Source organism: Arvicola amphibius, chromosome 10 (assembly GCF_903992535.2).
Source record: "Arvicola amphibius chromosome 10, mArvAmp1.2, whole genome shotgun sequence".
Lineage (NCBI taxonomy): Eukaryota > Metazoa > Chordata > Mammalia > Rodentia > Cricetidae > Arvicola > Arvicola amphibius.
The window spans coordinates 69,324,932-69,338,093 of NC_052056.1; the positions used below are offsets into that span (position 1 = coordinate 69,324,932).

The 13,162-nt window shown below is 47.3% G+C and overlaps 1 long non-coding RNA gene across 1 annotated transcript; it reads left to right on the plus strand.

Annotated features, from left to right (window-relative positions):
- The first annotated feature begins 1,917 nt into the window (after positions 1 to 1,917).
- Positions 1,918 to 12,352, plus strand: LOC119825750. The gene is made up of 3 exons (XR_005287260.1): positions 1,918 to 2,078; positions 11,484 to 11,558; positions 11,963 to 12,352. It is a non-coding gene; the product is annotated as an uncharacterized LOC119825750 (long non-coding RNA).
- The last annotated feature ends 810 nt before the right edge of the window (positions 12,353 to 13,162 follow it).

Genomic DNA, 13,162 nt, shown 5'->3' on the forward strand with positions numbered 1-13,162 from the left:
TTCTTCAGATAGCAGTCATTAGAACAATGGAGGTTGGGTTTAATTTTAAAAACGTTTTGCATATATAGAAACCAAAGCACTTAGTATAAACGTCTTGCCCTGGTTATCCTGGATGAACCCCCCATTCCTTGCTGTTTGAGGAGGGTCACTACTTTTGCCCCTCCTGTTTCAGCTTCGTGGTCTGCAAACCTGAGAAAGCTTCCATCTACTAACACTGTTCTCCATCCTGCAGCGGGCAGCTGCAGACCCCAAGGCTAGAGAATCTTCTCCCCTGAGCCTCTCCAGCATCCTGTGTGTGTGTGTGTGTGTGTGTGTTGGGGGGGGGGGCTTGCAATTGTGCTCAATCCCTGCTCAGAGACTCACCTGCCTAAGGAAGAATCAGTGAACTCTTCAAGCAGTTAACCGCAGGATGATGCCTAGGCCTGTTTGCTCAACCAGGTGCTCGAGGAGGGAAGTTGTATGAGTCACTGTCGGCCAGAAATGTAAATCTGGCCCAAGGTTTCCTTTGCAGTAAAATCCAGGTCATTAATAGTAGTGACCATCTGCATAGCACGTTACAGGCACAAAGCATTTTACATATGCATTTGCTTATCACAACTGTTCAGAGATGTGTTATGGTTGTGCGCCCGGTTTACTGAGGCCCTGGAGGAATGCATTATGCCCAAGGCGAGAGGAAATTTGAGTGACAGGCTGTGAACTCAGTTAGTCTTTGCAGGTGATAGTCATAGGTTTTCCCTTTTGTCTCATCACCCTCCAGAGCTGTAAACAAAAGCAAGGAAGGTCAGGCCGCCTGGAGCCATTTGCTCCAAGTCCTTGTTTGAAGAACAAGGGTCAGTCACACTGTCCCTGTGGTGTGACAACCATGATGCAGTTCCCGGATGTGAAGTCTGTCCTGACTCCTCTTATTCCTGCCATCTGGACACTCTGCATAGCCCCTGCAGCCTTTTAAGGAAACAAACAAGCAAGCAAACAAACAACAATAGCCCCACCCTTTGTAGCTGACCTCTTCCTAGCCTTTTCTTTCTTACAAGTGCAACTCTCATCCCAAAGATGTGTTCATGTCCTGGCCATATTTGGCTTGTTTATACCATAAGTGTCCAGGATAATGTAGAGCATTGTTTTATTATTTAAAAATTTCAGAAATGATATAATATTGATTGGTTCTGAAAATTGCTCTTTTTCTTTTAACCTTGTTGCTTTAGACACCAGCACTGGTGCCTTAGCTCGAGTTCATTCACTTCAACTTCTGCTTCCATAGTGTCTCCTTATGTGGGTGTGCCACAAAGTCTTAAGGAATTCTGTACTGGTGAGCTTTTAAATGACATTTCCCTCTTAGGAGCAACGGTGCAGAAAATGTCCTTCCGCAAGGGCCCTTTGTGTATTTATGCAAGGATTTCCTCGGTTGTACAAGGCCGAGTAGAGCTTCTCAAATGCAGGGTGTGCCTAGCCTCCCCTTTGGGGGTATTGCAGATTTCTCCCCATGGTGGTTATATCCGTCTAGAGTTCCATCAGCTCTTAGTTGATTGCCTTATTGCTGCTCAACATCGCCAACTCTTCCCATTGTTGGATGTAAACCATTTTGACTAAAGGGACCGCTGCAAAATGACAGCTCCTGTTTTTCACAGTAGCCTTCCCTTGGCTATTAATGAAGGCATCTGTGTGTGCCTAGGCACCGCTTTCTTCCCCAGCTCTGTGTGTCGACGCGCAGTCTGATAGCTTTTTTTCTGTTTTCCATTCCGTGGGTGTTTTCCCTTCTGTATCCAGGGTGCTTGTCCTCTGACAGTCCCCTAAGCTGCAATCCACTCTCTGTATCTGACTCGTCTTTGGTTTGGTTCCCTGCCCGGTCACTTTGGCTGTCCCTTGTCTCCTGTACTCCCTTGACTCTTTGAAGCATAGCAACTCTGTGGCAAGAGCTGCTGGGAGCTGTGCTTTGGAAAGCCTAGGTGAATAGGTGCTCCCCAGCGCTGGAGTGAGCTGAGGACCTTGTTCCTGCAGGAGAATCAGGGAAGGACCCATTTGCCTGTTAAGAACTCTTCATTTGCTAATACAACTGCGTAGTGAAAGCAAAAGAGCCAAGTGTAAGTGGAAAAAAACCTTAGTCATTGAGGGTTGTTTGGGCTGCTTAATGGCTACTGTGGTATGTGGATGGCTTCCCCCAACACAGTGCATCCTGGCGCAGTTTGCCTGGGGGTTTATATGTGCTGCAGACCTGGCATGTGTGTGAGAACACCTGAAGGAGTTGTCAGACTCGGTGTTCTCTCCTGTCCCCACCCATGATGCCGGCAACTAGCCAACAGAAGGTAGGACTAAGCGGAGACTTTGAAACACTCTCACCTCTGCAGGGAGAGAGTCGCTGTAAGGTTTTGTTTATCTCTGGGTGTCTCTGCTGTCCCCAAAGGAAAAAGCGGAGCTCAGGACAGGAAGCACAGAGCACCCAGAAGGAAGACTTTAAAGTGTAGTGCTATTTATGCCTCCGGTTGCGTGTCCTCTATACCGTCCCGTGGGAGTGGGGGGGTGGGCTATGATGTGTAGGTGCTTTGAGTAGGGAGGGCACATGTGTGCCATCATTCCCTAGGAAGCCAATAGGTATGCAGGAGCAGAGCTCTGGGATCAATTATGTTGGTGATGCTGCAGAGACCAGGAGTGAAGCAGAAGCTTTGTGGCTTTGTAAGACTCGTGAAAAGAAAAAAAGAAAAGACCTGATGTTTCCAAGTAGAACCCTGTGGCCCCCGGGGAGGCGACCCCAGCTGTCTGGTTGGGCAGCCAGAGCAACAGGCCCAGGGAGCCCGGACACACCTTCCGTTCCAGTTGACTCACTTGAGTGGCAAATTCTTTTCTCCCTCACCAGCCTCTCATCTTCAAAGGGAATTCATTAAGCCCTACCATGCCATCAGCACTTGGCCAGGTGTCGTACTGGCCCATTAGGTGGACACGGGCCATAGCCCCAGGGAGCATGCCAAATGAGGTGGAGAACAGCAGCTGAGCCCTATTGCCGTCCGAGATAGTTTGCGGGCACTTTCTAACCCCCGCCCCCCAGCTGTTTCAAAGTCTTGTATGGTGCTTTTTACCCACCCTGTGTTCTTCCTACCCGCTGCTTTAGCTCACTCTGTCCCCTTTGCCTGGAATGCTCTCTGACTGTCTGCTTTATGTACTCAGAAGCTCACTTCAGGGTGGAGCCTTCTCTGGTAACCCCGGGGTGGAATTACCACTATAAATTCTCATATTCCATAGTGCTCTGCTTGTCTTATATAGTGTGTACCCTCTGGGATAGGGTCCTGCTCGTGCTACTGTCTTCCCTGAATTCTTCTTCTTCCTCCTGTTTCCCCAGGCAGAATTTGGGGGACACTCAGCAAAAGTGTGCTGAGGAAAGAGAAACGACTCACAGTTTGATCTGACTCTGCCTTGAGCTATAGCTGGAAGCCGGGCCCTATCTATTTGAGTCTGGGTTTCCTTTTCTGCAGAATGAGTGGGGTAAGGTTCAATGAAAACAAAAAGGTCTTTGGAAGGTTATCTGGCCCTACCGCCTATGATTCCTGTCCTCTATTGGAGAGCAGAGTTCATCAGTCTTTAGAGACCGAGATGATCTTTGACTAAACCCCAGTGTCTTCGTCCCACCTCCGTCTGTCACCTTTCAAAAGAGTGTACACTAGCAGTTTTCAAAGGTCTGGCTAAGGTTGCAAGAGGCTTGTAGAACTGATCGATTACCGAAAGTTTGTACATTTTCTCTTCCCTGGGGATTAAAATGGTGGAACAAATTGACTCCCGAGAAGGGGTTTCTATATATTTTCTAGTGAATTTGTCAACCTGGATCTTGGTGGGAAAGGGCCACTGTATAACTGTGGCTGTCACCTGGAATGTCTCCCGTCTTGTCCCCGTGCTTGCCCTTATGAGACTACTGCTTCTTCTGATACCACTTTGCCCCTTGAGTGGCAGGTATCCAAGTCTTAATGACACCTGACAATGGTCTTAGACCCTCACATCTGTGAATTGAGGCTGGAGGGGTCCACTGCTGAATTCACGTTCCAGAGAGCATCAATGAGGTCATATCTGGTCACATGGCTTCGAAGAGTCACTTTGGGGAGCTTCATTGAATCATTCTTTACAAACTTATTTATAAATGGCTTTTCTTTTTGTTTGTTCTTTATTTCTTGAGACAGGGTTTCTCTGTGTAGCGCTGGCTGCCCTGGAACTCACTCTGTAGACCAGGCTGGCCTTGAATTTAGAGATCAACCTGCCTCTGTCTCCCAAGTGAGTGCTGGGATTAAAGGCGGGTGCCACCACCACCTAGTTTATAGGTGGCTGTTTTATGGATCGGCTGTTTTCAGGTGTCTTATCTGGTTCAGCTCAAAGCAGATGAATTCTATTAGAAGGTAAAGAAAAAGGGACTCCCAACCCCGGGCTGACTGTGTGGGGGCAAGTGGCTGCATACATTAGTGAGGGAGGAAGTCAGCTTAGTTGAACGGGGCCATTTGGTGGCTGCTGTTATTAGCACCTCATCGTGCCAGTAAGCGAATTGTTGAAGCCTGAAGTAGCGCTTCCTTCTGAGAGCCCGTGAGGACTCTGAGTGCTGGGCACTGTTGGGGTATATCACAGAGTCAAAGGTCTCCTTCCCTGTGCAAACAGCAAGAGAGAGCACTGGCGTTTGGCAGCCTCCCTAGGATTCCTTTCTGGCTGTGCAAAGGGGTAGTCAAGTTTCCTCCAAACTGCCTCGGAAGACACTTGTGAGGGTCAGGCCTTAGGATGGCGGAGGTGGCGTGCTCTGGAGTCAGAAAGGGCATCATTTTACCGCTGCTTCCTTCCCACTTTGGATCCAAGGGAAGGCGCTGAAGCTCCTAAATCTAAATAGGGCCCGAGAAATGCTGCGAGAGACCACACACACCGGTAAAGGGTAAATGACTACCATCCCTGCCTCGTGAAGATGATGAAGACAGGACCCCATTTCTCAATTCTGAAAGTCACCATTGTGACGATGTTATGTGCCCCCCAGTCTAAGGGTATCCCATATAACTCGGAAGACTTTATCCAACCCTTTCTGCAGACTGCTCCAGTCACAGCGCAGCCTGATCTCGAGGACCGTGTGCTCCTGGGGCTGAAAGTGGACGGCAGACTGGGCTGGAGCCCCTCTTCTCTGGCCTTCCTTCTCGTACTTTCTGGCTGCCTATTTTGCGCCAGTGTTTCTAGTTGTCTGTAAGGATCTGTAAACTTCAGACTTAATTTCCCAAGTCACCTCAAATGGGACATTTTCCAAAGTGCGCTTGTTAACTTCCCTCTAAAATTGGTCCAGCACCCCATGCTCACTGTCTTCATATCACACACACACACACACACACACACACACACACACACACACACACACACACACACACACACAAGCCACCCTGGAGACTACCTCCTACCCACCCATACCCAGTCTGTCCTGGAGACTCTGCGTCTTCACTGATAGCCTCCCTCTGCCTTCAGCCCATTCCCACTGCTGTAGTTCAGAGGGCTGTCATCGCTCACCCAAACACTGTCGTAATCCCTTCTCAGCTCGCCTTGCTATTTCAACCTGGCTCCACACCGCCTCTCTAGAAGCGCTGGTCTTTAATTTGTTTTTTTTTTAAGAAAGCAGACATCATCTTTCTGAGACTCTTCCAAAGACTGCACGTTGCTTTCAAGGAGAAATCTACACTCGGGGCTGGGAACGTGAGCATGTCCTCATGCTTAATTCAAGCCTCATCTGCTGCCACACACCTTACAAATCCTCTGCTCTAGCAAGGCAGGCCACCGTGTATGCCCTTGGTGCATGCGATGGCTCCTCCTTCCCTGTTTGGCACTTGGAGCATGCCTTGTAAAGACTATTCCTTCTGCTTCGAAGTTCCTCTTCTCTTGCAAACCTGAGTTCTGTTCTAGGGCACTTGCTGGGTCCCCTTGCAATGACACCCGGCTAGGCTACTTTTCCTCAGAGTACCACAGAGCCTGTGCATCTCAGACTCATCACCCTCTGCTGTGACTCTTGGCTTAGTTTCAATCTCTGATCCTTAAAATGAAATTGCACGTCTGACATTTCCAGCCTTTCACATCTGCCTAAAGTAGCTGGCGTCTGATAAGCACTTGTTGATAATGTAGGTGGATACAGAGATTGAACAGATTTTGTTTGTTTGTTTTTGACAAATTCTGTCTACATAGGCCTGGGTGCCCCAGAACTTGTTATATTGACCAGGCTAGCCTCGAACTCACAGAGATCCTCAGCCTCTGCCTCCAGGGTGCTGGGATTAAAGGCATGCGCCACCACACCCGGCTGAGGTTGAACAGTTTCGGGTGTGATGCCTGGTGGGATAGGAATAAGACACATTGCCATCTGTTGCAAAAACTTTCCTCTAAGGAGCCTGGAGGAATGAGTGGATGAGCCTTGTGTTTTAGGTAAAAGTGTCTGACATTTGGTAAGAGCTAGGCAGGAGGGAGAAGTTTTGTTCTTTTACAAGAGGTCAAGTATGACTCCCCGGGGCATGGCTGTGCATCTTAGCCATCCTGTGTGTGTGTGTTTCTGAGTGGATAGAACTATTGATTTGCTAGTAATGAAGGAAGAAGAAGCCTAGCCTCGCAGTGTGTTATAAGGGCTCCCACTACACAAGCAGGGTTTCCCCAGAAGCTCTGTATTCTATTGAGTGCTTGGGCCAATCAATAGAGAATCCTCCCTTTATTCTGCTCCATCAGGTTTCATATCATGTAGATTTTATTTATTTATTTTTGATTCAGTTCTACTTCCAAGTGAATTACTGTGACCACTTGTTTAAAATGTAGATTCCCAGGTCCCTAGAATGCTGAGACTTTAAAGTTGGCTGGGACCGTGTCCTGCTCTTGGTGGTTATGATTAAGTTGTGTCTTTCAGAGCTTGGCCTGCATATTGCTTGGAAACTCCATGGATCACTGGTGGTGTGAAGGCTTGTGGGCAAAAGCAGCTTCCAATGTCCCCTGGCCCGGGGCAATACTGCTCCCCGGCTGCCCTCAGGAGCTGCTGCGCACGCCTCACAGCCCTCCTTGAGCACAGCTATACTTAGCAGAGGACACGACAGGGGCTCGAGCTCTAGAAATAGGATTTGAATTGTTGGGCAGGGCTGGGCTGCCACAGCACAGGTTCCTACTTATCAAAAATGAAGTCAAGCAGTCCTGCTAATCAGTGCTTGAAGTAAATAAGAACAAAAATGCAGAACAATCCGATCTTGCTGTTCTCAAAACTCCTGCCCTTGGGTTAGTGTCTCTGGTCTCTGAGTTACAGCTCCCTGAGGGAGGCAAAGGCAGAGCTGATCCCCCTTTACAGATGGAGCCTGGGCCTCAGAAAACAGGTAACATGTACGTGACCTCGCAGAGAAGATTACTGATGGTTCCAGATTTCTCTGACTCCTCTTTCCTGCATTGTTTCATTCTACCTTATTGATTCAACTCTTCAGTCATTGGATTTGAAAACCAAAGGATCATCTCCCACAACCCCACCTCCAACAATGTCAGCACTGTCCTTTAGGGATCAACAGTCTTGACAGAGACACAATTAAGATTCCCTATAACAATGACCAATAATGTTCATTGGTGTTTTGCTTGCACATATGTCTGTGCAAGGGTGGCAGATCCCCGGGAATGGAAGTTACAGACAGGTGTAAACCGCCACGTGGGTGCTGGAAACTGAACCTGGGTCTTCCAGAAGAGCAGCAAAGCTCTTAGCCCAAGTCATCTCTGCAGCCCCCACCCCCCATTTGAAGCATTAGAGGAGGCGCTCTAGAGACTGTCTCTAATCTGAGTGCCATCAGGCTAAAAACACCTTTGCAAGCTGCACAACTGTACCAAGCAGTTTTTCTGAAGTTTCCAGTGGGGAGCAGAGCTTGCACTGACATGGGCCTGCATGTGTGGGCGAGCTATGGGCATTTTCTCCCCACCTCGTGGTATTGACGGCTTACTGATACTGCGAAGTCAATAGGCCATGGTGCAAGCACTTACTCAACAGAACCAAGCCAATCTCACATTTCAGGGTTTGGGTCACCACTGCAGGAGCAGTTGCTAAACATTCACCAGCCACTCAGGCTTGCAGTTAACTGTGACTAGCACCAACTGGCACTCAGATGTTCTCTGTCATCTGCACAGGCTCGTCTTCAGGGCTGGTTTTGACGGTAACCACAAGTCATACCTGAGTGCCATTCCTTAAACGGGAGATTCTTTCCATCTGAGCTTGCAAAATTACACTGATGGGTTCCTGCTAATAGTCCTCTGCAACTGTGCGGCTTGCAAAGGTGTTTTTAGACCCCTTGTGGCTTCTCAGATTCATGGGGTCCATGGAGCAGATGCCTCCTCTCCTTGCTGGAAAGGAAAGGCCTCAAGGTATGACAGGTGACGTGACCACTCCTGCAGTTAGAGGCCTTGCAAGTGGCACATGGGACTTAACCGTCTCCAGCTTCCTCGCCCTGTGAGCCTGCCTCTCTTGCCAGTTGCTTTCTTTCCCACGGACACTTGAAATGCTTGGAAGTTAGGCGACTGTCTGCAGCACAGAAGTGCCCAGCAGCAAGCTAGAGTTACCTCTAGTCTTGGACCTTGACGGGATAGCCTAGACTCCCTAGCTTGGGGGTACGAGCATAGGCTGCCCTTTCCCCTGAGTCCCTGCAAACAAATGCGTCCACTTTGGTTCCTCCTTCATGCTCAGGACTCTCTGTGAACTCATCAGCCACTGTTATGGGGGCCCTGTGTTTTGGGGTCCTTGCTCTCAGCAGGAATTAGATGCCTCTCAAATGACCCAGCACAAATGCTCCTCTGCTTCCCCTCTTGCACAACCCCCAGCCTTTCTCCTGCCCAGTGGCGTATTGATTGGAAAGCATTTCACGACACATTTTCAAAACATGCCGAAGGTCGAGACTGAATGACTCACAGGCAGTCACATTTCTTTCTGCCTTAGTCCCACTGGACTTCATTGGTTAGGTTGGCTAATGGAAGCCCCTACAGAAACTAAGGTGAATGTTAACTCTGTCTAGTCCTAGCCAGCAGTAGTATGTGGCTTTGCAAAATAATTCCCAATCATGTCTGTGGCGACGGCCCCGTGGAATCTCGTTGGTTTTGGGTGTCAAGTCTCTAAAAAAGTAGGAGAAGGTAGGAGACGGTTCCTGAGCTTATTTTGCCAGCTTTGGATCCCAGAGTATCAGATAGTGGGGAAAGTCAGGTGAGCAATTCAGTTAACATCTGGCACGCTTCCGTGGCTCTGATGGTCTTTGATTCTACATTAGTCTGCAGAACTCAGGGGTATGACCCTAATCCAGGCTTGCAGAACTGGCTACCAGAGGCCAAAGAAGGCTAGCCTGTAGAGTAAAGAATGCTTTGGAGCATAGTAGTAATGGAGAGCCCCGGGTCAGCAGGGAGGGATCTGGGTTGGTGCATGCACAGCCTCGCCCCCACCACCTGAGTTTTCTGACAAGTGGCTTGATGTGTTAGCATCTTGATTTTCTACCACCTTGATGGCTGCATATTTCTCAGGGTTGCTTCGAAGAGCAAGTGGAAGAATGCGTGTAAGTGTCTCAAGTTGGGGAAAAGCCTACCGTGTGGTTCCTCAAGGACTAATAATAAGCAGCTTTACTTCTTTTCAATGCTTACATGCAAGCTTTCTGGACTTTTTTTTTTCTAAAAAGTAAGCTGTCATAAAAATTAAAAGCTCCCAAGTGAAGCTCCTGTTTAGCTAGATCAGTCTTGGGGTTGGACCATTCTTGGTGGCCCTCCTTCCCCTGGATTTTACACTTGAAGTGTCTTGCAGGTCCTTGCACTCTAACTCAGCGTAAGCCCAGAACTAGTGTCACACAGCTAAGGCCATCCTGCTGTCTGCAGGTCTTTCTCCCCAGCCTGGCTTTCCTCAGTCAACTGTCCTTGCATGCATCCTGCATCCCTGCTAGCCACAGCACCTCATGCCTGACTGGAGAACGACCAGACTAAAAACAGCAAATTCCATCGTGTAAAGTATATTCCCCGTGAGGAAAGGACACAAAGTCTTTCTGTCCCACTGGGATTTTCCCACATGCCACACCAGTCCGTTCTTTCATCAGGAAATGTTAAAGATCTTGGCAATCACCGCTCTGACCTCTTGAGTTTAGAAATGAGCAGCGCAAAGCCCAGAGTAGTGAAGTGGCTTTGCTTGGGGGCCATGCAGGCCACATGTGGCAGAGTCAGGATCTGAGCCCCAGCTTTCTCCTTGTTCCATTGCACCCAGACACTAAGAGAACCCAAAGAACGCAGAAGAAGAAAGAATAAAATAGGCCTTTGTGGCGGGTGTTGAACATCTGGCTTTCAAGGAGAGTTTATATTAAGTAGCAATGGAGCCTCCAAAGCTATGGTAGCGAGCGTGAATGACCTTATGTAATCAACATTTATCAGGAACATGTGTCATCAAACACCTGCCAGATCTGAGTGTTGGCACCAAATCTGCTTTCATTGTCAAAGAAAAGAAGGGAGAAAGGAACTTGGCTGAACAAAGTTGGCAGACGTTTTTACTAGCAAATTCAGAGATATTTTCTTGAGGAAAAGGAGTATACTTTCAACATCTTAAAATTTATTTCAACATGACAGGGTGACTGTGGTTGTCAGAGAATTAAAAAACACAGATGAATTGGTGCCCAGAGCAACATCCCAGGTTGCTGATCTCCTAGACAAAAACACCCCCAAATGCTTTGTGTTCTCATTGGTGTCTCTTCTCACTGGCACAACATAAGCAGGTCAGACAGACATGGCACGCTGTCCAGCCAAACTGAGTCCTCTTCTATACAGTAGAGCTTGTAGTCATTGAATCTGAAATGTCCCCTATAGGCTCATGGTTTGTATAGTTGGCCCCTGGCTTGGGCTACTACTTTGAAGTCTGTGGAGCCCTGGGAAGGTGGAGCCTGACAGATGGAAGTTGGTCACTAGGAGGGAGCCTGGTTGGCCTTTACTGGTCATAACTAACCTTGGTTCAGGCTGCAGTTTCTGCATCCTATCTGGAGTCATGCAGGCAAGCTCCCTGCTACAATGCTCCCGTTGCTGTGAATACCACTGTTCCTTCCTTTCCCTGGTGAATGAAAGCCATCTGAAACCATAAGCCCGAATAAATTCCCCCAATTTTAACAGTTTTCTGTTGGCATTTTGGTCATGATGAGAAAGACAGCTAGTTCAGAAAATTGGTATCACAGAGGAGGATTCTAACTGTAACCAAACCTAACTACATGGTTCTGGGCTTATGGTGACTTGCATTAAAGATTACAGCGAAAGGCTTAGAGAGCGAGGGAATGTGGAGCATGGATAGATGTCTTGCAAAGAGGCCCTGAAAAGTAGTTTATGGATCTATTAAAGTGAAGCCCAAGTTGCACTGGGGACCTCAAAAAGGTAGAGATGGCAGTACCATGAAACACCTGCCAAGGAAAACTGCAGCCCTAAGAGAGAGCCCACATGTACTGCAGATAGAACTCAAATGTGTTGGAGTTTGTATCACGTCTTTGTGTGTGTTCCAGATCCCATCCATGGAACCCTTGGGTTGAATGTGTGTCCTGCTGGGCTTCAGTCTTGCTTTGGTCGAGCCTTTCCTGGTATGTTCCTCTTCTTCCCTTTTGGAATGGGTATACTTATGCCACTGTACCTTGGAAGTGTTTAACTTAATTTTTTTTAGAGGGACTCACAGTTAAGAGTTTATGATAAATTTCAGAAAAGACGTTGGACTTTTGAACAATCTTGAGACTACCATGACTTTGGGGACTCTTCAAGTTGCTTTGAATGCAGTTTTCATTATGAGATGGCTTGATCCTTTAGGAGCCAGGGGAAGATTATGGTTTGAATATGAAATGTTCTCCTTGGCCAGGCTTGCATTTTGAATGCTCAGTGCCAAGCTTCTGAGGTGGAGCCTCCTGGTTAGAAGTTGGTGACTGTGGGCTGGCTCCTGAAGGTTGCACCTAGCCCTGGTTTTGACTGGACTCTGCTTCCCGTATGTTGCCAGGTGAGGAACACCTTGCCACAGACTTCCATCACCAGGAACTCCAGCAGGCTTTCCCCAGTGATGACAGCAGTTGTTTGAAAGTGTGAACCCAGATGAACATCTTCTTCTCCCTTGTCTCTGTAAGTATGAATACATTGCGCACTGGAGGTTGAACTTAAGAGCCTCCTATCTCAGCTTCCTGAGAGCTGGGAACCAGATAAACACTACACACCACTAGACTGGCTTTTATTAGTCCCTAGGGCTGTGCAAAACCCTCCCAACTCCTTTTTATTAATTCTTGATTCTGTCCCCCCATTTTTTTTTAAAAAGATACATGCCTACCTTCTTGAGTAAGCCTTCACCATCTCATTAATGATTTCCCTTTTGTTGAATAAAGTGCTTTGAAATATGTTTGATTCTGTCTTCACTTATCATGACCTAAAGGTAGGAGAGTTGAATCCTGGACCTTATAGGAAAAAAAAGAAAGAGATGGGAAAAGGAGAAAGAAAGGAAAAAATTATGAGATTCATATTTTCCTTAATGGGATATTTTTTTCTCCTTTGGCCAAAAATTCAGGTTCTGAGTAACCTGGGAAATAAGTGTTTTCATTATTGTCTCTTCCAGCTGGTCTGTTGAATGTCTTTCCAGGGATTTGTGTCAGAAATCAAATCCAGCGAGTGGGAAGTTTGACAAGATTGAGAACAGGGCCGTCACATAGCTGAACAGAGGGGGAAGGTTAGGTCAAGTATGTGACAGGGGATGTGGGCAAAAGAGCCTTTGAAGATTGTTGGTGGGAATCTGAGTTAGTCCAGCCATTATAGAAACGAACATGGAGGTTCCTGAACAGAACTAAGAGCGGAAGTGTTCTGAGTGACCAAGCTATGCCACTCATCATTAGACACCTGACAACATCCAGATTAGCATTCTGCAGGGGTGCATGCAGTCCATGTTTACTATTACACTATTTATAATAATAGCCAAGTGATGGAATCAGCTTAGACCCCTACCAATATATGAATGGATAAAGAAAATACAGTATATTTATACAATGAAATATTATTCAGTTGCAAAGAAGAACAAAATTATGGCATTGGCAGGAAGATGGACCAAACTAAATGTCATCATGTTAAGTGAGATAAACCAATGAGGATAATTATCATGTATTTCTTCTTATATGTGGATTCTAGATGATTAATATCAACATGAAAACAGAAGAGAGCC